The sequence below is a fragment of the Lissotriton vulgaris genome, chromosome 6 (genome assembly GCF_964263255.1).
Source record: "Lissotriton vulgaris chromosome 6, aLisVul1.2, whole genome shotgun sequence".
Taxonomy (NCBI): Eukaryota; Metazoa; Chordata; class Amphibia; order Caudata; family Salamandridae; genus Lissotriton; species Lissotriton vulgaris.
The window spans coordinates 1675492640-1675517374 of record NC_141694.1 but is presented as its reverse complement, the minus strand read 5'-3'; the positions used below and the strand labels follow the sequence as shown (position 1 = coordinate 1675517374).

Genomic DNA, 24735 nt, shown 5'->3' with positions numbered 1-24735 from the left:
GCTGCGACAGACTAACTAATATGGCTCGCACGAACACTTGAGCAGGCAGCCGTGAGACTGGACTACTGTGAGTTTGGAAGTATATTGGGGGGCGGAGGGGGGTACAGGGACGGCAATTGCACACAGCAAGGCTAGTGCGCGCACCCAGAGGCCCATAAGGCCACTGCAGTACAGACTGCGGATTTAGACGTTTTGAGAGCACGTTGCTCGCCTGTTTGGATGGGGGTAACTCTTTTGCAGTTAGGACCTGTTCTGGGGGGGGGGCTGTAGAAGTTGGGATGTCTCAAGCCATGTTGTGGGAGGGGGGGCACTGAGCTGGGGGGGACGGGAGCTCAGAGAGTGGTGGGGGTAGGGTGGTTGAGGGTTGTTGGGGCTGGTGTCCTGCTTAGCGTCTGGTCGTTACTGGAAATGGGGATCATCAGACTACATAGTGATAATGGATAGTGTAGGATCATTGAAGTGGGTGTCCTGGAATGTGCGGGGTCTGAACTCAATGGCACGGAGGCACAAGATACATTCCCACCTTGTCCGCAGAGGGATTCACATTGCGTTTCTGCAAGAGACCCATTTAACTAAGAAGGAGGGTATTGGACTGCAGAGGAGATGGAGGGGTCACCTGTTCTACACCACATACTCAGCGTTTGCCAGAGGAGCATTGATCTGGATCAAAGCGGGGGTTCCCTTCCAAGTCACTAGGCACGTTGTAGACCCAGATGGGAGGTTTGTAGCTGTCGAGGGCTTGCTCAGAGGTCGCCATATAGTACTTTGCAGCACCTATGCGCCGAACACAGAGCAGGCATCATACTTCGCTAGATTATCCAGGCTGTTAGCTACTTATTTAACTGAGCCGGTACTGATGGGGGGGGACTTCAACTCTGTGGAAGACACCACCTTAGATAGGTCACACCCACCACTGCATGCATCCCCGGTACACAGACTAGCGAGGCATAGAACGACCTGGCAGGGGAAGTGGGACCTGACGGACGCATGGCGAGCGCAACACCTAATAGAGAGGGACTACTCCTTCTACTCTGGCATTCATGACCTCCACGTTCGCATAGATGCTTTCCTATGCTCCCAGACGGTTTTGCCGATGGTTGCCTGAACAGAATATCTGGCACGCACGATATCAGATCACAATCCCTTACTCCTCACACTGGCCTGGATGAACGAAGTTCCGCTGATCCCGACGTGGCGGCTCCGCCCGGATACGTTGGGCGATCCGCCATTCAGCGAAGCGCTAGAACACAGAATCTCCCAATATTTTGCGGAGAATGAGGGGATTGCCTCCTCCAGGGCTACGGAATGGGATGCACTCAAGGTTGTGGTGAGGGGGCTCTGTATAGGGAAATTCGCGGGTGCGCGGCGGACACTAATGGACGATTTGGACAAGGCCGAACGGGCATTGCGAGATGCAGAGAAGCAACGACCTAATCGCCCTGAACTGCAGGACAGGCTGTGTGCAGCGCGAGAGGCAGTGGCGGTGGAGGTGGAGCGCCTCCGTAGTTTCGATTTTAAGATTTACTTGACTAAAGCACTCGCGGAAGGAGATAAAACGGGGACACTGCTAGCCTGGCTGGCCAACCCCAGTAGGGGCGCTACCCCGATACTGTCACTGAAAGGTGCGGATGACGCTGTCTACCACACCCAGCCGGACGTACTGAATTGCTTTAGAGCATATTATGAACGGCTGTACGGGAGGGACCCGGAGGATCGGACCGCGGCGATCGAGGCCATGTTATCCGAGATCCAGCTGCCACGCCTAGAGCAGGAACAAGCTGAGTCCATCGGAGGCCCGATTGACTTAGCGGAAATTAGGGGGGCCATAAAGAGAATGGCGCGCAATAAAACACCGGGCATGGACGGACTGCCCGTTGAGTTCTATGGAAAATATATAGATATCCTAGCTCCGAGACTCCAAATAATATACAATGAAGCCAAAGGGAAAGGAGAGCTGCCCCGCTCGATGCGCGAGGCGATCATGATTCCCTTGATCAAACCACGTAGAGACGACACAAATCCGTCTTCGTATCGTCCACTGTCGATGCTGACGACGGACTATAAAATTTTGAGCACAATCCTAGCCACTAGGCTGGTGGCTCATATGCAGGGTCTGATCCACAAGGACCAATCGGGCTTCATCCCTACCAGAAACACGTCGCACAACATTCGCAGACTGCTTAAGCTAGTGGCGGACCCCCCGCCAGCCGCGAGAGCCCCTATGGTGATGGCGGTTGACATAGAGAAGGCCTTCGATAACCTGGAGTGGGGTTACTTGTACATGGTGATGCACAGTTTTGGCCTGGGCGAAGGTTACGTGCAATGGACGAAGGTGCTCTATGCGTCGGCGGGCGCTAGGGTGAGAGTGGGGACGTTGATATCGGATCGGTACGAGGTGCGTAGGGGAACTAGACAGGGGTGTGCACTTTCTCCCCTGTTGTTTGCCCTTGCGATGGAACCGTTGGCAACACTGGCCAGGCGAGGTGATTCTTACCGTGGGTTGGAGGTTAGAGGGGCCCACCACTATATTTCCTTATACGCGGACGACCTCCTGCTAATCTTAGATAATGCCGAGGAGGCTGTGGAGAGTGCGGAGGACCTACTGGCGCGATTCGGGAATATCTCTGGACTAAAAGTGAATTGGGCGAAGACTTGCCTATTTCCTCTTCGGAAGGCGGAACGGTGCCCCTTGGCCCGCCCCGGGCTACGGTGGGAGCCGAACTGTCTGCCCTATCTTGGAGTGCATATCTACCACGAACCCGCAGACCTGTTGGATGGCAATATAGGCCGCTGTATCCGAGCGTTGCAGGGTAACATGGCCTTTTGGGCCACCCTCCCTTGGTCCATGACGAGGCGGGTATCCCTACTTAAAATGATTGCACTGCCACGATTATTGTACTTCTTCAGGACCCTTCCCATATGGATACCGGGAGACACCTTCAAACGCCTAAAATCCCAGATAGTGTCCTTCCTGTGGGGAGCGGGCAGGCGGAGAATAGCATTAGCGACCCTGACCCGCCCAAAGAACGAGGGTGGGCTCGCGGTCCCAGATTTCGAGCTCTATTACCTGGCTGCCCAGCTACAATTTTTCACGCAGGAGGTAGCGAGGGTGTATCGGGGCCCGGAACCTGAGAGGGCTGTTGGCACCCCCCGCCACGTGCTGGCGTATATCGCCCTACAACAGAAGCTAACACTCAGAGAGCTGTCCCATGAGGAACGAACGCTGAGACTGTGCTGGAACCGCATGCAAAAAAGAGCCGGTCCTGAGCACCCTTATGCGCCCGAAATCCCACTAGGTATGATCACTGCACTGCCACATGGTGGAGACTGGTCGAACCTCCAGTTTTGGGAGGAGGCTGGCCTACAGATGGTGGGAGACCTCTACACCGACGGGGTACTCGTACCGTATCAGACCCTACAAGAGCAATATGATCTCCCAAGAGGGGACTATTTACTACACGCGGCTGTGGTGAGGGCAATCCAGGCACATTGGGGGGAGGGACTGATCGAACCCACGACGTCGCCGGCATGCCAGTACACGATGATGGCAGCGGGGACGGTCAAGGCAGTTACGTGCCTGTACTCCAGATTGCACACGGAGAATCTACAGCCTCTTACGCGACTCAAAACCCAGTGGGAGGCAGACCTACAGAGAGAAATCCCGGTTACAACGTGGTCCCAATTGGTTCAGAGAGTCAGGAAGGGCACCAGAAACGCCCGCTTCCAATTGATACACCTATACATTCTACATAGGGCATACCTTACCCCAAATAAAATAACGAGATACTTTGGTGCAGAGGACGCGGCATGCCCCAGATGCGCACTACAAGGTGCAGATTTCCTACACATGTTGAGGGGCTGCCCACATTTGCAGGACTATTGGAGGGAAGTGGGCGACACTCTGAACGAGGTAACTGACAGGGAACTACAATACGACAGTGCGGTTACACTCTTGCACTGGTTTCCGCACACACGTAAAAATAAACTGTCAAGCAAATTCATAGACATGGGCCTACTTATAGCGAAGAGGGAACTTACCAGGGGGTGGAAATCGAAGACAGCCCCGACACACCGAAAATGGCTGAGTGAATTTCAGAAAAGGGCTGCAGCAGAGAGCACACTTAGGTACCAACTAGCCGGCGCGGGTCGGATGAGAAAGCTCAGGAAACAGCGCTAGCATGGGAAATCCTGGTCCAGGCTCTAAGGGATAGTGCAGTGGAGGGTGAAGAGGAGGAGGAAGCTGTAGATCTGGGGACCCCGGAAGGAGCGGCTCCAATCCTAGCACCTGCCCCGGACGCACACACTTAGTGATCGATTCCAAACTCCTGAGACTACCAACATAATTCAGTGTACTGGTAATGGACGCAGGCGTGGGACAACGGAGGGGGGTGGAGGGGAGGAAGGAGAACGGGGAGGGCAGCGTCCCAATGGTAACAATGATCGCAGCAAATATATGCCGGATGCTGCGGGGGGAATGTTGATAAAAGTTAAAAGCAGAAAGCGGTTGACCTCTGAGCACGATTGCACTTAGTGTAGGGGGATGTACTCAATGTGTGGGACGCCACCCGGCCTCCGGGATGCGGGTTATAAGGCTGTGTATGTGCTAACTAGATGGAGCGACGGATTGTAAGGTACCGCGTAAACCGATTTGCTGATGTCTTGTGTTACTTGCATTGAACTCTGCAATAAAAATTGTTTTACAAAAAAAAAAAAAAAATGAAATATTCTGGATCTTGTTTTGGATATTGTCACTCCCTTACTCAAATGCATTTGCACCACCTAATTATTTTCAGACATAGATGAGCAGGTACCAATATGCTTCGTCCCTACCGTGCCCTGTTGTACGTGTGGCTATGTTTGCACTTTATACATGCCAGTTCACAATCCACACACTTGCCAGCAAGCTCAAATAACTGATGTATCACAGAGGGCAACAAACAGTCTAACACTGTAACAAACACATTTTAGATTTGCCCACACCATGCAGTCTCAAAACCATCACAGTGCAAGCTACCCTAAAGATATCTAAGTGTGGCTTACCATTAAGCCTTGGAAATAGTAGGCAAGTCCTCCAGCGTGACATATCTCATACAACTGGACAACATTAATCAGGTTTTGGTCTACCATCCACGAGCAAACCACCCAGAGTACTGCAAGGCCATAAGAAAGCACTAAGACATACATCCAATTGACATATTATAGGCTGTATGTTCCCATGAGGAATCCAGACTTCTGAATATTCAACGAAGATGGTGGGTTTTGGGGGATAGGTCTTCATAAAAGCTGAGGATTTGTGATAGCATCACAGAATTTAATGTCTGGAGATTTCCTGTTTAGCTAACAGTTAGCTTTAGGCAGGGCAAGGAAAAAGATGCAAAAAAATGCACCTTATAAATATTGTTTAACTTCACGGTGTTACAAATTTAAAAGAGAGTGACAAAAAATTGGGAGATTGTAGGATACAACTGCGGTGACAAAAAGAGGAACCATATAAAGAAACAACAGTAGAGAAGTGTGCCTGATCAACTAAGAAAATGAAAACATGTTTAAAAGAAACCGTTATTGGTAAAAGGAAAGAGAAACCTAGAGAAAGTAGAAAGTTGAAGAGAGTAAGAAAAGGAAGAGTAAGAAGGGAAAGAGATGAGGAACGAGAGAAAGAAAATAACGAGAAGAAAAAAGAGAAACATGAAAGATAGATAAAGAAACGAGACAGCAGTGAGACAGAGGAAAGAAAGATGTGGATGGATGAGAAAGGATAGTAGGAAAAAAACAAAGAGACAGAAAACAGTCAAGAGAACTGAGAGGCAAATGAAGGAAGAGAAAAAAAGAGGATGGAAAAAGAAGGAAAAAGAAAGGCAGGAGAAACAGGGGAGAAGGGGAGACAAATGAAAAAGACAGGAAATAAAAGAGGAAAGAGAAACGGAGAAGGAGATAGATAGCAAGAGGGAGAACTAGAAAGTAAGAAAAGTAAAGAACGAAAGTGATAAAAAAGATAAAGACAAAAGGAAAGTCACATACAGAGGAAGAGAAAAAGAGCGAAGAGAAAAGAAAAAATGAGATAACAATAGGAACGAGAAAAAAAGATAAAGACAAAAAGGTGGCACGGAGGAAAAAGGGAGGAAGTAAAGAGGGGGAGCTGTGAAGAAAAACGTGGAGGACGAGAGAAGGAAGAGTGAGCAAAACAACGGTGGCGAGATCAGAGACTATATGTTGGGAGATAATGTTGTGGCTAATGGAGAAATATTGACCGTCGAATTTAAGAGACCTATAAAGTAAGAGATTGGAGAAAAATAGAAATATTGGAAGAGGGTGACTATAATTGAGAGAAGGAGAGAGCGAAGTTTAAAAGCAGGAGAAAGAATGAAAAATTTAGAGTAAGTGCTTTTGGGAAAGAGACACGCATTTATAGGAACTGAGAATGTACGAGACATCCATGTTGAAGATAACGAGGACGCGTTAGAGAAAGCTGAAGAGGAGAGGTCTATAGAGAGGGGGGCTGCTATTGCGAGAGAACTTCAGAGAGACAATGCTGCAGCTTCAGAAAGGTTGGGGAGAGAAGAACGTTGAGACTTTTAAAGAGAGCGAGAAAGTGGGAGCGAGCGAGAGCGGGAAAGTACATATAATAAAGGGAAAAAGGAGATCACACAATCCAGACGTTTAGTAGAATAGATGTGTCAGAATTTGGCCTCTTGCCCCCTCCGAGTGCTTTCCCCTCGAGCTGGATGATGTATCCCTGGTGAAAAGCCAAATAAATTAAACCGGAGCACCCCCTAATTTCCTCTCGACTATCTTTTGTTTTACATGCATGTATATAATTTATTATCTGATCTGAGGAAAAAAAACGCTGTTGGCTCCCGAACTGCGCGCGCTCCACCTCATCAGGAAAAAAAAAACAATGTCAGCGAAAGTGAAAGTAATTAGGCCAGCGATGTGGAGGAAGGGATAAGAAAGGCAGATGGCGGTGTGCACGCGAGCATGCACGCAAGCTTTATGCCAGGAAAAGCTTGTGGGTAGCACTTTGAAAAGCCCCTTCCTAAAAGTCAAGCAGCAGCGCATGCGCTGCTCTAGCTCAACCTAAAAATAAAAGTAGGAGGCAAAAAAAAGAAAACCGTGAGACGAAAATTATTAAAAGCATGACCGTGCTAAAACTAAAAGTCTCGAACTAAAAGCGAAATAACTTGTTATTCAAATTTGACTTTTACTAGTTTTGAAATACCTTAAATTTGGAATCAGATAGTGAGGAGACATTTATTGGGCTGCGCAGGAATTGCTTTGATGACAAATAACAATGATGTGCTTATAAAGAGCTTTATTTAATAAAGAGGCGTGATTTCCACTGGGAACCAGGGTAGATGCTTAAAAACAAGTAGTGAGTGGAATATTTTCCTAGCACTTGGATTTTTGATTTTTTGTCGGGTTCCCATTTAATTAAAGTACATCAGATCTTCGGAAGAAATTGAAACCTGTTCCGTTTTGGAAGGTTTTGCCATCAGAAAGTGTTTCGAAATCCAGAATAACACACAAACAAGACCCTAAAGCTGCCAAAGAGTGGAAAGCGGACAACTGCATAGGCAGTTGTGTACTGCCACTCCATCCATGAAGTGACAATGCATACTGACCATCCTGAGGAAGAGGACAGGAATTAAGTTTCTAACGAATTCGCTCCAGGAGAAACAAATTTTCACACGTTCACCCAACTTGAAAAGAATGCTCAACACAAAACAGGTTCACTAAACAGCATTACACAGCTCACTACATGAGAAAATCCGCAAGAAAAATTATTGGTTAACTGAGATTATAACTAGGCCTGGGCAGAATTCTGATTACGCTGGAGTAATCAGAGTAATTTTGGAAATTCCGCATTACTCTTTGACACAGAATTCCCCATAGTTAACCGTTTACTCCTCCTGGTGCAATTAAGAGTAATTTAGGGAAAAAAATCATACTGCGAGACCGCGTTTAGCGAGCATGATTGCGATAACTCCCACTAGCTTATGGTGTTCTGCTGCATTTAGCTCTGTTTCTTAGCACAAAATGCCGGGAGTAAGTTGGGGGAACACTTAGCGAGCACGAGCGATTGCTCAAACTCGCTATTTTGTATTCTGTTGCATTTAGTGCAATATGCATACTCGCATCCATTTTGGACATGAAGCTGCATTTTGTGCAAAGAAAATAGCACAAAATGCTGGGAGTAAGTTGAGGGACTATTCTACTCCAATAGCACATTTCGCGAGCACAAGTGACTGCTAGCGCTCACTATTTGTGTTATGATACATTTTGCTCTATTTCTTACCGCAAAATGTATTTTTGCGTAGCAATAAACACAGAATGAACCTTCTTGAGGAATTTCTGGATATTTCTGAATGATCATTCTACACAGAATTATGTGTGTTACATCCACCCCTAATTACAAACTCACATGAAGGTACATTTTGTAATATTACAGTTCTGTATGGAATTACTGTCGATTGTAAGTACCATGGGTGATATTCGGAACACTCAAACACACCCAATCCGCTCTTGCCAATGTATGAGAGGACTTCAGCTTCAGTGGATGTAAGGTGGTGTTATAGGATTACTCCCAGCAAGGACTTTATCCTTCATGTTTTGGACTGACACTGCCCTGTGCACCCAAAGGGTGCTTTGGTGCTCTTTTATGTGTGCCGGTGTAAGGCAGCTGCCACCTGCTCACGTCCTTTTAAATGTGTGATGTGATCTGGCCCTAGTACTAACCCAGGCCCTTAGAGGTCATCAAAAGCCTACACCATCAGCACAGGCAGTTTTACACCACTGCTAACAAACACAAGCAACAAGCCACAAGTGACTGACTGCAAGCACCTTCAAATGCTGGCATGCTTCCTGGTATTATTGATCACGCCGTGGGTTTCTGCACGGCTGCTCTATTCCTCTACTGGAGTTAGCCTGTGGCAGCTTATCTAAGCCTGATGTAGCACATCATAGTGTGGTGTGGTCCTGATGTAGCCTGATCTATAGGATGTTGTAGCTGGTGATACTTGAACAGGCAACATGGCAGGCATCATAAAGAACAATGGCAATATATGGGGTGTGGTTCTAGTGTATCTGATGTATCCGTGGGGTCTGAGGCATATACCGATTGTTTAACTGACGTCTGTCACCATCTATCAGCACTGCTCCTTTGTTGCTACTTCCTTCCTCTCCTTCACTGACCTTGTGTCTTCCCCAGCGCGTGCACTCTATACTTCATTAGCCATGGAGGCCTTCTGATGGCCTCCCACAGACTGAGAACTGCTGGGCATGTGGGCATAGTAGACAGACACAGGCAGGCCTTCGGTGTTTTGTAAGTGAACAAAAGTTCCTGTTCATACTAGGCCTATCAGCAGCATATGACATGGTGCACCAGGACCATTTGAAAAATTGGCAGGCATCTTAGGGTCAACAATCAATTGGTTGTGTCTTATGAGCAGAACAGACTTCACAGGTCTAAATCAGAACCACTACATCCATCACCACCAGCACATCTCTCCTCCCCCAAAGGGTCTGTGCTATTGCTGTGCCTTTTCAGCATCTATTTGTGAGCTTTCGGGACTGTGAACACGAGTTACTAAATGCAACTCCAAGGTATGTAACTGGCACACAGGAACTCAGCCAAATGGGAAACAATCTGGAATTTCGGTCCAAAACTGTACCATGCCTGAGGCACATTCTCTAACAGATGAAGGGTACCCATCTGTTGTTGAAAGTACCCACCCTTGCATCCTTGCCCTATTGCCTGGCCTTAAAAACTCATATTGCCCTTAATGCTCTCACAAAAGAGAAAACTGTGGGGTCTGATCACCCGAATCGTGCCTCACAAAAACCCTAGACTCCTAATGTAGGCACTGCAACAATGGCTATTCCAGGGCACCAGGGAGTTATCCAGACTACAATCTTTTAAGAGAACTCTGAAGACCAGTCTCTTCATGGAGGCACTTGAGATCCACTCACACAGTTAAAATAGCCCTACAGAGAGAACCCAACTCAATTTACTATAATATGGCTCCACTCAAATGCCTAGAACAAATACCGCAGACACGCAACTAGTAGTTTTGAGATTAACAATATAACAAGCATTTACAATGCAATGGTTTCGCCTTTGGAAAAGTTAGAGCTATTGGCATTGTAAATGACAAAATGTGTATTTATGTGTTGGTTTTGAAAACAGATAAATAAATGGCATTGTCATTTACATTGCCATTAGCTTAATCTCTTGCAAATGTGAGACCTATTGCATTTGCACCCACACACACACACACACACACACACACAGCCAGCTGCACACACAGAGCCAGCCGCACACACACACAGAGCCAGCCGCACACACACAGAGCCAGCCGCGCACACACACACAGCCAGCCGCACACACACACACAGCCAGCCGCACCCACACACACACACAGCCAGCCGCACACACACACACACACACACACAGCCAGCCGCACACACACACACAGCCAGCCGCACACACACACAGACAGCCGCGCACGCACACACAGCCAGACGCGCACGCACACAGCCAGCTGCGCACACACACACAGCCAGCCGCGCACACACACACAGCCAGCGGCGCACACACACACACAGCCAGCGGCGCACACACACACACACACAGAGCCAGCCGCACACACACACACACACAGAGCCAGCTGCACACACACAGAGCTAGCCGCACACGCACACACACAGAGCCAGCTGCACACACACACAGAGCCAGCCGCACACACACACAGAGCCAGCCACACACACACAGAGCCAGCCACACACACACAGAGCCAGCCACACACACACACACACACACACACAGAGCCAGCCGCACACACACACACACACACACACAGAGCCAGCCACACACACAGAGCCACGGTTTTACTAAACATGGTAAACATCCGAGATAATTCAAACTACAAGTCATCTGCCTAGATCAAAGCTCATTGAAGATAGCTGGAAAAGTATTTTACTATAAGTCAAACTACCCTGTGCTCCTGGCAATAAGCTATGTCGTGTAAGTGGGGTTTATACCCGCTTTAATCCGATGAACGGTTTGAAAAGGTTACACACTAAAATCAAACTAGTTTGTTAATAAGGCCACTAGGGGGCGCAGAAACGACACTTGATAAGAAAAGCCCTGTAACCCTGGTAGCAACCTCAAATCCAATGGCGGGGTGGTCAACAACCTATAGACTAATAATTTGTGAGGGGGCACCACAGACAACAGTATATGAACTCCAGAAAGCATTCAATCGAAACAGGACTTAAAGCGGGCGGAGTCCCCAGACCCTGTAGCATTCTAGAACGGACAAGTAATCGGATCCCTAAAATCTTGTCCTTAACTTTACAGGGGAAAACACGGACTATTTATGAACAATTAATGTAATCTAGGTCAGTTTTGTGTCAGTTTATATATCACGTTTTGTTGAATCTTTCATTTGCAGGACAGTTTTTGTATTTTCCATCTGTAGTCTACAAAACGGCTACGTGGTGCCCAGCAACAAGCCCTAATGGGAACTCAAACGGATCAATGTGACCATGCTCGAAATAGCGTGGTCTTGATGGATAGCCCACCCCAAAATGCCTCTCTTCCTGCGCACACCCTCGACAGTGTGTCATCTCTCTGCAAGTTAGGGGCTGTGCCTCTCTCCGGTGCACCTGGCCTGGAGTGTCCTATTACTGTGGTCCCAGTCGGCTTGCCCGCTACATCGGATTGCACGCACAAAGGCGCAACCTCCTCGTGTGGACTTCCCTGAAGGTTGAAATAGCAGCACGACTCCCCTGGTACTAACCACACATGCCTGGGGGGATCAGGAGCCCATGATACTCTAGACTGGCACTTGACTGGCATGACCTGCCTCTCTCTCTGTCCTCATTGTACAATGACGGGGAAAACCAGGACTGTCAAATCACAGATCCCTGAACTCCACATCACGGTGCCACCACCAACACTCGCTGACACCACCATGGTCGCCCTACATCACCTAAAATCTACCCTGTGAAAACACTCCGAAGAATTTGAGAAAGTGCTACATGCTATCCTTGACTTTAAAACATCGCTCGAAGTGAAAATCAATGTCTCTGGATGTAAACCTTCTGAGGGTGGACCACTGCAGATCATGTGAACAAAACAGAATCTGCTCTGTTCTTCAGGGGCCCCACTGTGATTGATCTTCAGGCCCACCTGCACACTGTGAGGGCAAAAGTGGCTTTTTTGCAATGCGGCGCGGAGGACGCTGAGGGGTGATCACGGCGCAAGGACATTCACTTTCTGGGCTTTCCAGAGCGCCGAAATTATTCCACGTAACTGAAATTTGTATCCCTGTTATCCCGAGTGTCTCGCGGTTAACCCGAGATGCTTCAGTGCGCTACAAGCGCTGTGATATAGGGGAAGGTAAACATTGAATTTCCATCAGTTGCAATGAGAGGGGTTTGAGCAGACGTTAGCTGCGCATTCGAGGCTGCCCCCTCTGTTTTAAGTCTAAACTGCCCTCGGAGCATGCCCCAAATAGTTCCGCTGAGGGAGGGGTGTGCGAAGCCCTGGAGTTTCCCGCCTAAACAGTGCGCCTTACCTGATGCCACTGGCCCCGGTTGGCCGCGGTCGGCATGCCGCTCTAGAACCCTGTGGCCACCCGGCAAGGAGACAAGCGCCCTATGGTGAGAACATTAAAAAACATAGCATTTTTACGTAGCTTGACCAACTCGCAGGGGGGAGTTTGAACCTGGCTTCCGACTGCACATCCTGTGCTCTACTACTGATCAACAGTCTCGGTAACCATTGATTCCCCCCCCCCAGAGCAAGTTTCTCCAGGCCTTATCAGACTTGCCCCCATGCTCACCTCCACTGCCTGCGGACTCGTCTTCGGGGGCACCGCCGCCGGCTCTGCCCCCACTCAGCGGTTGCGCCTTAAAGCCGCCAGCCCTTTCGTCGCGAGGCAGGGCCAAGAAACACGGACAGCGGGAGCGGGGCGGGTTAACGGGCACATGGAGAGCGGGAGGAGGCGGGTTAACGGCAAGTTGATGGTGTCCCCAGATCCTACTTTAAAAAGAGGAACGTCCAATTCATGAAGGTATTCAACGGCCATCTCATCCATGCCAGAAGCTGTGAAAAAAATGCTGATCTCCTTGGCGTACTTCTGCAGCTCCCTGTACTGATCGTGGCTGAACTCCAGGTGGCGCTTGTGGTCTCCATATGTCTTTCCCCAGGAGTGCTTGGAGGTGTAAGGTCTCTCCAAAGCCTTCTTGTTAAATTTATGCTCGAGTTCACTCTTCTGAAATTTGGCGCAATCTGCTCCACACTCCTTCACCATCTTAATCATGTTCTTGGCGATCTGCAGGTCCCCCTGGTGGTTCTGCCCAATTTCGGGAATGATGAAGCAGGGGTGGTCGCCGCCGATGGGACAGCTGGAACTCCAGAGGCATGGCTGGAGCTGTGTGTAGAGCCCGTGGGTTGTTGGTGCTGCAGTAGCCGTGAGCAGTCTGAGACCCGGGCGTGACTGCCAGCCAAGGATCTTCCACGGAGGAGAGCAGAGCACACGGACAGCGGGAGGGGGGGCGGGAAAGGCACGGACAGCGGGAGGGGGGGCGGGAACGGACAGCGGGAGGTGGGCGGGAACAGACTGCGGGAGGTGGGCGGGAACGGGCACACGAACAGCGGGAGGGGGGGCAGGTACGGGCACACTGACAGCGGGAGGGGGGGCGGGAACGGAGAGCGGGACATCGCGCAACCCACCCCTGCAAAGGACACTTCCGAAATGGTGGAAAACAAAGCTGTAAAAAAATAAATAAATAAACACCGCCCACCGCCGCATGACGATCGCAAGGGGGCGGGATGAGTAAAAATGGCCGGAACGCCCACAAATCTTCTCCGGCCATGACGGACAGATCTCTGTTCCAATGGCTAGCCTCCATTTATGGAGCTAGCCAATGGAACAGAGAGGCGGGACATGAGTACACATCTCTAGACATAAGCTTTCGCCCTGCGCGAAAGTCTGCTGCGCAGCCTTTCGGCGAGGCGAAACCTAAAAACGTTATAAATAAATAACAAATCAGAGCTTCTCAGTCAGTCCCATAATTGCGGCAAAGGGACCAGAAAATCTTTCTCGCGATTTTTGTTTTGGAAACTGAAAATTAGGCCATAGGGAGCACAGAGACCACAGTCTCACAAGAACACCACAATTCGGCCCACAAAGGTAAAATTGTTTCTGAGCAATCTTCGATTCACCTTTGGGAGCTTGGCACACGTTGCAAGGCCTTCCTAATAAAAAAAAAGCATGTAATATGTGAGCAAAATGTTGCCAGGCATTTAAAACAAAGAACATAAAAGGAATCAAACGTTATAAAGAAAAAAAGATACCTCTTTAGGAAAGTGCTGGAAAAAGTTACCTAAGGTTATTGAATGGGAATGCAAAATAAATTAGAAGAAATAAGATGTCTTTCATATGATTGATAGGGAAGTAAGCACTGTGGCTAGCTCGCAAAAGAAGAGGTTGGTCCCCATAACAGTTTTTAACTTTGGACGTATAAACTTCTGGTCATTAGGGCAAGTCCAGCCATGACTCTACAAGCCCTGACACCGTAAGCTGCCAAATTGTAGTCTCAAGCTTCCAATTGAAATTGTCAAAGGAGGAAAAATGAACAGTTAAAGCTGCACAGTTTGTGTCTGTTTTGGGGAGACTTTATAGGAGTTCCTGTCTTTGTAGGTAAGTATTGTGTCGCTAGTCGAACATTTAGTACCACTCCTACCTTGAGGTACAGTCCTCAAGTCTTCAGGGCTGGCTCTTCAGACTCCAGTTCACTTTTCTTCTGATCTTAAAAAATATGCTCTCAAATCCACAATAAGCATCCAACATGAATATTGCCAGACAGGGAACCCGTTTATCTGCCTATGGACCTTCTGCATGCATCAGCTTCCGGAGACAGCTTCAAGGGCAAGCAGGAGTCACTGTCTGGAGACTCGATGCCACCAGTCCTGAAACAGAATACTGGAGTACAGATGTTTGAGTGAAAGCTGGAGAGACTTCTCTCAAATATTCTGGGAGACAAGAATTCTTCAGTGAATGTGATGAAACCTTCTCTCCTCTTTGGATCCATGCACATCCTTCCATTGAAGGGGTTCAAGCAGAATATTCTGACTATATTTTATATTTCAGAACTGCCAGTTAATGGAATTCAACTTCATCACTGGCTGTTAATGCCAGGTTACCTAGATGCTGTGTTTTTGACATGGACGGAACAGGTTTAAGGTTGTGTTACATTTTGTGTAGAAGGAAATATGTCCTATGGCACAGAATACTGGGAACGCATGCAATCTAAACAAAATATTGTTCTATTGTTGAAATAGGTGGGACAAATATTTCCTTCCGTCCTACTTCTCATCTTGTGATATATGCACCTGTCTTGGCACTCTGAACGAAGTTGTTGTGCCACAGTGACCACTACAGCAATCTAGGAACATAAATGCTCACGCTTTTTAACAAAGTGCATATGGCTGGACAGCTTTAGTAGGCTACAGACTTCTCAAAACACTTCAGGTTTAAAGATGACCACATGATCAAAATGATGGAGCAAAGGGAAAGTGAGTAGGGTGTGGTCAAATCGTGTATTTTCTTACAACTGAAAATATGTTTCATGAGTGCTGGCAAGAGGATTCAGTGGTAGGTTGGTAGTGAAGTGGACAAACCGCAGGTAGTGTTTAGGTATCTGTATTTTAACTGAGGGCCCAATTAATGATCTCAAGCACGGATTTCTAGAAGAAATTCCCTACTTTTGTTTCTCTGGTCCGCTTATTCCTTATGACTACAGAATATTAGGCCTGCAATGTAGGACTTGTGACTGGCTCCCTTACTAATCGTGGTTAACGCAGATTAGGGTTGTGCTTTTCTACTAAAACGAACAGTTTACTTGACCCAATATCCCTTCCCAAAGGATAAGGATATTGTCAAGATAAATTTTCTCAGCTGCCCTTCTTCTCTCATCTCTGGCTTCCTGAGGACCTCGCCTCATGGTAACCGTGCATGTCCTTCTAGCCTACTGGAAGCTTACTAACATTTCCTTTGCATCTCCTCTTCGTTCATTAGGCGAGGTGCTTTCTTTGTCTCTGTTTGGCCAAAACTCCTCTCTAGCTCCTCTTCACGTATGGCTGTGGTGCATTATAGTCAACTCCCCACAACAAACACTTCCAAAAGCATTTGCATTTCCACATTGTGTCCAAATCTTGCAATATTTTCCAAGTACAACAGCAATGTGTAGTATGCTGGCCCACACGTTCAGGTAATGAAGTAGCCGAGGTAGACGTAGCTGAGTTAAGTAGTAGATAACAGGAAGCAGAGGTCTGGAACAAGCAGCCCTACCAGGTGCAGCCTACTAGCTGCTCAACCCATCTCCCAACTGACAACACTCACCAGGCACCCAAGCATTCCATTCATGTCAATCGCACTAACATTCTACCCGGAAATCTCACACTGGCTAAGTAGCTAGATACAGATAAGTAAAGGAACATATGTACAAACCTGAGGATATTACACATTTGAAGGTTGTGACATCTGCAAGGTCTGTGCGGCAGATATCACTAGAGGCCTGCTCGATGTGTCCATTTTTAAAAATAAAGTTCAAGTTTCAGTTCACTTATGTTTACGTGTAAGTAACAGGTATTATTAAACCCTAAAGAAATAAAAGGTGAAGCAAAATCAGGCCGTGGCAATGAATTCATTCCAATCAGCAAACAAGCATTAGCATAGCCAATAGGTCTAGCTAGAGCTATTGTCTTTCTTTTGCATTGTCACTTGGATGTGCACAACACATGCTTTAGGCTTTCAAGGTTTATTTCAAGTACTACTCATGATTAATTTCCTATTACAACCAGGGACACGTGCAAGGCAGCAGTCTTTCCGTTGTTATCTATATTTTTGATGAAAGTTTTTTGAGAAAGATTAAATGTGGCGAGCTGAGAAGAAAACTAGAAGGCGGTGTGGAAAAGGGCAGAAAGGAGAGTGGTACGGAAAAAAAAGTATGTATAAAATACAAAGATTGAGATCGAGATAAATTATGGAAGCCAAGCGAGAGACAGGCTGGGTGAGGAAAGAAGGTGGAGAGATACAAGAGGAGATAGGGCGAGAGTATAGAGAGAGGAGGGGAAGTGACATGTTCAGCGCTTCCTGGGTGAGGGCCCGTCCTGTACACAGCAAAGCTCAAATGTTGCAGGCCGGCTTCATTTTAACTCTTTTTCAAGTCGCTGTGTTCAGGCCGCTTCCATGGAGCTGTGTCCAGGCTCCGCCTATGCCCGCCCTCGCAGGCGACAGATGTGTCCCCCTCCTTCCTTGTGGTTGGAGGGTAGTGAGGGGTGGGTGAAAGCGCTTTGATCACACTCACCAGCTGACCAGGGGGAAGGGAGGGACCTCGGGGCAAGGAATGCCCCCTAGGAATGAGGGATCCGACTCCGAGAGCTGCCCAGGGCCAGTGTCTAGTCGGTGGCATAGTTCCGTCGGTTGACGTGTCAGCAGCAGAGAAATGCGTGTAACCTGCACATCGTAGCTTTCATTCGGACCAACACCACTCAGCAGTATTCAGTGTGAACCTCGAGAGCTTCAGCCCCAGTAGGCAGGACAGGCAGCTGCTGCAGAGCGGTGTATTTTGAAGTCACGCCTTCCACACTCCCCTGGGGTACAGGCCCACAGAGACGCCCGCCGCCACGCTCACCGCCACCAGTTACCCTCCCAGCCCCTCTCTGCACCGTCCATCTGCCACATGCCTCGCCTGTTTTGCCTGTGCCCTGCTGGTGACCGGGCCATAAATTGTCTTCCCAACGCTGCACCCTGTGGTGTTAATGTGCTCACACTGAGGGCCATAGCAGAGAAGCCAGCACCAGGGGGGCCTGATGTTATCTACATTCCCCAGCTGAACTTCAAACCACCCAAGAACGAAGAGTAGACAAACAAGCATTTGCAATGCAATAGGTCGGATTGCATTGCATATGCTTACGTTTAAAACTGAGCGCAGTGCCGCTTCACTAACACAGCGCTCAGTTTCTTTATATACTTCTTAACTTTAACACTGAGCGCGGTGTCCTTGAAGCGGGCACTGCGCTCAGTGTTAAAGTTACAAAAATACATAAATAAACCGAGCGCGGTGTCCGTGAAGCAGCGCCGCGCTCAGTTTCAAAGTTAAACAAGAATTACACCTGTATTAGTGAGCTAACCTCTGTTTCGCAATTTTGTACTGAAGCGTGGCTGCCATTAAGCAGCATGGCGGAAAGTATTTTATTTTTAAAGCAACATTCTACTGTGTCATAGCGCTTTATATTAATGCTATTGTTAGGGAGTGCGGGGACGCAACACTGCAACAGAGGGTGTTGGGTGTAGTACTTTGACACAGCCCATCAGTATCTGCGCCATAGCACTCTGGTTATAGTAGGAGGGTGGGTGGCAAGACGAGATGGACCAGACACACACAGCGTTTCCCCTGCAGGAGCGAGCAGGGGCACCATCTGTTTTCAAGATAATTACAAACAGATGGCGCCAAAGCTGGCTTCCGCAAGTGAAACACCAAACGTGCACGCATTGCAATAGAAAGCAATGCAAAACGTGCACGCTTCTTACCAAAATGCTGATCGATTCCGAAAGGTCCCCTCCAATGCAGCGCGAGACCTAAAAAGAAAGTATAAAATCTTGTACTGAATAAAAGGGAAGGGCAAGAGTGGAAAGTTGGACCTCTTAAACCACCACCACTGAAACACATCTCCCCACCATCCTTGGGTAATATTTAGAGAAGAGGGCTGAAGTGGTTAGTGTATTGTTGGGAATTCTAGTGTTCATCGATATGCCAGGTCGCGGGCACCCAGCCAGTCTCATAAACATAAAAAACCCTGCATGTCTATCTACCTCGATGGTGCTTTCGCAGCCTGCACCGTACCCTGAGAGGGCGCAGAGCATCTCATGACCCAAGGAGACCCTCATCACACTGTGCATCACTGATTTCAAACAAGCACACCCAGCCTAACATCTGAAAGTCAGACTGGAGCTCCGGTGAGCGCGCTTCTGGGAAGCCTGAATGTTCAGAGACTTCCAGAAGAGGCAACATACTCCGAACCACTGCGGCAAATCAATCAGAGGCAAGGCAGCCGACTGACAGAGGGCATATAGAAAACAATCATTCCTTCACTAGGTGCTGGCTTGACAGAAAAAGTCTCACATTCCAAACAAACTAAGCTCATCCATCCACCTTTCCTCAAGTAGGTTAGTGGTGATGTAGCAAGAGGTGAGCGAAATCATACCCTTATGTCGACCTGTAATCCCAACTGGCATTAGTGGGAAACGTCATCCAAAGATGGAGTAAGTAGAATATAGAGGAAGAGTTATTGAAGTACGAGTATGCCTATGGACCACTGGTCTTGAGGCAAAGATGAGAAGGCTTGGGCGATGGAGGGGTACAGAACAGCAAAGTTTAAATTAATACCATAAGTCTTTTGGATGGAATGGGGTGCTCCAGTTACAGTTAACCCCGACTAGACATCTTTAGGGGACGACGCAGGTGACTGAAGCGAATCAGTTACAAAACCTTAATTTCCTATACTTTTGCAAACTTTGAGACACGGATATTAGAGCCCTTTTCAAAATAACAGGGGTTGACAGGTCATCTAGGCAGACCTGTCCACTCAGTTTGGCTTCTGCTGCAATACAACATATTGCTTTATAAGTGGAGTGACCCCCCAAATATACTTCTGGCTTCAAATGCATTCAAGATTCAGTGCCCAATCTTGCATTTGATAGCTTGAGGGTTTACAGCATGTCATTAATCTACAGGAGGTACGTGGATTTTTTCCCCAGATACTTTTGGTGTATATGCCAATGCACACTGCTGCTCACCAGTTGTACAAAAAATGGACTACCTATGTATGCCAATTCAGAAAGTTAAATATATAGCACATACTGTATTAGACTATATCTCTAGGGAACAGCAATACACCACATACTCAAATAGACAGACTTTGTTTAGCGCAGTATGTACCTCTGCACTTCTTCCCTGCACGGAACTGGCTAGATATCATATGAAAGGTGTAGCAATGCCAGAACAGTAATGGAGGAGGGGAATAACCTTTTGTGAAAGCCAAGGCCAGACAGGTTATAATGCAACAAAACTGGTTTCTCAGGAAGCATACTTGTTCAATGCCTCTGGCAGGGTCGGTGATCGCTTGCATATGTACAATCCTTCCTCTTTGACACTCCAGAGCATAGTGAAAATGCACGACATTTTAAAGGTTACTAACATTTGACCAGCACTTGCAACCATTATTATAGCATTACAGGACATGCTGTGCGCTCTCTTGTGCGGACTTCAGAGTACACTAATTTAACTCGGTCTATTTGCTGGTGTTTGGCAGTGTGGGGTCTGTAGAGAACTTGTGCAATGTTTGGTTTTGTAGTGTTGTGAGTACCTTGGTATGAAAGGAAAAGGAGTTTGACCTTGGAAGCCCTTTGCGGTGTCTTATGTGAACGAGTGGTTGAGACAAAGGGCTCAGTGCACTTGCAGCAGTTAAAATCAGAGTAACTCCTCTGATTAGACCTACAGTTCTGCATCACCAAGTGATAATCAAAGAGTACTGCAAGCATGGATTCTGTGAGAAGTGAGGCAAGTGTTAATAGTGTTACTTTTGAAATGCACTCCCCTGTGGTTTGGGATGACGTGTACTGAGTGCATCCAGCGCCAGGCAAAAATGTGGATGGTCTGTAAACTATGCAGCCCCGAATAACAAACCCACACACACAATTTTTTGTGAAAGACGAGTGTTCACTCACTAAGCGATCATTGTGACCTTTTTCCTGCTGTATGCTTGGTCTTACTTCTGCCTCTGAGGAACCTCATAACGCATAATTGCTTATTATGCTCATCGTTTGCACACAGCTTCTCATGTAGTTTATAATGTTATTTCATTTACATGCACTTACAGTATTACAATGGTTTATTATTCTTTGATAGAGTATTACTAGATCAAATATTAAATATTTGTGAAGTGTGGCATTTTAAGAAAGCACAGTGGCTTTGCAAAGATAAGCCAGGGATTTCACACGCTTTAATCCTTGCTCACATCACAGATCACAGGGTACATTTTTATTAAAATAAGGTTGAAAAATATTCTATAAAGCATGTTCACAAGCCTCTCAAAAAGAGAGAAGCTTCAGACTTTCCCGAGAGAGCATTCACAACATACTGTATGAGCCAAGGTCACCTATCTTGTTCTTTGTGAACAGTGACACGATAGATGAGAACCAGCCTTGTCCAGGGCAAGCAGCAGACAGGAACTATACAAGCAATGCACAGGTATGAGTGTGTGTCATCTGGAAAGCTCTTAGTTATAGCAAGATTTTAGTGCAAATGTAGGCATTAGCTAGGATTAGAATAGAAAAGATTACATTAAAGATGGCTACATTCTGGGGGCGTGGCCTAGCAACATGGGCGACAGGACGTAATACCCGGAGCTCCCGGCTGGCCCGCGACAAAATACTTTATCATCCTGATCAAGCATTCCATATGAAAATACTCTGCACACCTTTTAAAGGGTAAACAGGGCTGGATTGGCCCCCATTGCCGGCAAATACGTATCATCACCTGAGGCCTGTGTGGGGCCTCATTGGCAACGGAACCCACTGAACCATTTTACAGAGCAGCCGAATGAGCTACACCCGGCACTGTGATTGACCAGGAGCTGTTGGGGCGAACTAATGAATGACCCTTCCCTTCTCCCTCTACTGATATCTAGGTTAGGTGAAACCATGCTTGGTGTGCTGCTTCTCCAAACTGAGCGACTAGGGAGTGGCAGCATCATGGCGAGGGGCCTGGACGGGACCCGAGAGTGACAGAGAGGGACCCGTTGCATGTAGCGGCCCCAGGAGGCTCTGCACCCGGCCTGGAAACACAGGAAAGTAGTGGATTGCCCCTAGCCGCGACGGGGGCTGGGTGCCAGCACCAGCAAGATACGTCTGGAGGCCTGTGCCGGGGAGTGGTTAGACCCGGCGGGCACCCAGCCGGCCTTGGGTCCTGAGAGTGGTGGCCACAGACTTGCTGGTGGAGCCCCGGTGAATGGAGGAAGGTGAGAGGCTATGCTGGAATCTCATACCCGCGAGTGGTGGGAGCGGTGCCCCCCCCCCCCGCAGGATCCGACATTATCGGCCCCTGTCCTTAATGAACAAACCCCAGGACAGCCCAGAACCCAAGGTACCTGCACGCTCTGGGTTGTGAGCAACTTCGACGTGCTAGTGGCAGCGCTGCAAATGTGGTGGCCTCCAGAAGTATGTCTTAGTGCGAACCGGAGTGCGGGGATGATCTCACGAGCACAGCACATCGAACAGGGGCCAGGGATTCCAGTAGTAGCATTAACATGTGGCGCCTGCCTTCCTGGGTGCGGGGATGGTGCCTCTTGACAGCACACATAGAGAGAGAGACCTCAACCTCATGCAGCCTTGCTAGAAGACGCTACAAAGGCCATTGGTCCACAAAACATTGCAGCTGACTGGAGCCCTGGACCCTGACGCTACTCTCTTGCAGTGAATTGACAGCCCCAGACCTTAATAATGATGCAAGGGTCCCGCAGTCTTGAGCTATGGGCCTTGGTAGGACCTAGTGCCCTAACAGAGACATCGAGACATAGTGGCTGAGGAAAGGAGTGTCTCAGCTACCCCTTCCCGGCTCGGTTCATTGGCAAGGAGACATCCCAGTAGGCATACGGCCTCTGGATACCAATGCAAACACACAATAGCAGTAAGTCTGTATTTGCATGTCATTGAGCCCAGCAAAAGAACACCTGCGTACACCAGCACTACTTTGGCCAACGGAGACCTCCCAAAAAGCATAGTGATGCTGTATTGAAGGCAGGAGTCCCCACAATCGTAGTGTTATGTTGGCTGTCTCCCCTATATGACTGCTCTATAGAAAGTGCCTTGGCCACCGCTGACTAACATAAAATCATGGGCAAAGACAGAGCTCCACACTCGCATTATGCAATATACTACACTGCGCCAACAGCCACAGAGACTCACAAAGCAGGGAGAAGGATAGTGCAGAGAGTCTGCCGGAAGGGATTCCGGAGCCAATGCAAGCAGAACTTCTGGCAGCTATCCATGGCTCCCGCATGGCATTAGAAACTAAGATAGACAGAGCATCCATCGATGTAAACCTCCTGCAGGTGGACCTGAGAAAGATGGCAGATGAGGTTCAGATGACTGAAAGTACAATTACAGAGCTCTAGAGAGAAGTCACGGTCCTGAAGCAGCATGTGGCCCAGATGACCACGACAATGGCAGAATTGCAGCATCTGGTGGAGGACGTAGAGGGTCGCTCCCGTCGGAGTAACCTCCGCATGCTGGGATTTCCTGAGAAAGTCGAGGGCATGGCACTGGAACAATTTCTGGAGAACTGAGTGCAGACTGAACTGAAACCACCAGGACTATCACATTTTTTTGTGGTGGAGAGAGCCCGCAGAGCCTTGGTTCTTCTCCTGCCATCAAGCACCCCTCCCAGGGCCATTATTGCCAAAATTCTCAATTACATAAAGCAGGGCTTTTGACATCTCGCAAGGTTTATGTTTTATCTTTGTCGATTTTTAAGGAGTTGTTGCACATCCAAAGGACCACAGAGATGAGACAGTTCGGGCTGCTGGACTGATTCTTCTTGTATGATATCCAACCGAACAAGAGGTGTTGTCGAAATAGAAAGTGAAGATAGATCAAAGGGTCAGAGGAGTGTAGTTAGTGAAGCACATAAATATTGAAAAATATAGGGCGGAGCAAGTGGCCTAGATGGACCCCCAAGCACACCTTTTTTGTGCAATTGGAGCGGAAACTCGGGTGATGAATAGCCTAGTAACAGTACTGAAGATAGTCCGCAATCCTGGCAAGAGAACATATCGACTACCAGCGTGGTTGAGATGATTAAGCAGAGTTCAGTGAAAGACAGTATCAAAGGCTGCAGCTAGATCGAGCATAATCAGGGCAGTACTGTGCAGATCACCGGCAATCTTCAATTTTACATAATGGAGACCAACGCAGACTCGATGCTGTGGGAAGGACGGAAGCCAGGTTGTGTAGGAACATGCATATTGCTGAATGTAAGAAAGAAAAACAATTGAGCGCTTACTTATATTTCAAAAATTTTGACGGAAAGATAAAGAAGAGAGATGGAATGGACAGAACTAAGAATTTTTGGATCGGTCACAGTTTTTTTCAGTTCAATAGTAATAGGAGCCTGTCTGGAACTGTGTAGATGTTATAGATATATTGCAGAGATGTGTGAAATCTTTATCTAGCAGAGAGGTAAGACTTAACATAGGCTGGACATGGATCTAGAGAAGAGTCTGTTTTGATGTAAAGCAGACATTTAGTGTTCCTGAGAGTAATGCAGGCCAATTTACCCATTAAATCAGAGGTGGGCAATTGACAATCCCTCTGCTAATGTGAGCGGTCTGCCGGGAAGGATGACAATCAGGCTTTGACCAACCCGCTAATGCCCGATTATCTGGTTTATCTAGCAAAATCTGACGGTCTTTGATGTTAAAGGCTGTCAAAAGACCCAATAAAATAAGAACCACTGACTGCCTTTGAATATTGGCCCATAACTTTTCCTGATGTACTCCCATGCCACTTCTGTGCTTGGGTCAGTCTAGAAACCAGAAAAATTCAATGTGTGATGAATTTCATGCAAAAATGTTACCGAAGTTTTTTATGAACCACACCAACACCA

At 47.8% G+C, this 24735-nt stretch overlaps 1 protein-coding gene across 1 annotated transcript in view; it reads right to left on the bottom strand.

Moving 5' to 3' along the window:
• The window catches only part of NENF (neudesin neurotrophic factor), a 69201-nt gene that overhangs the window by 9290 nt on the left and 35176 nt on the right, over positions 1–24735 (bottom strand). The window lies entirely within an intron of this gene.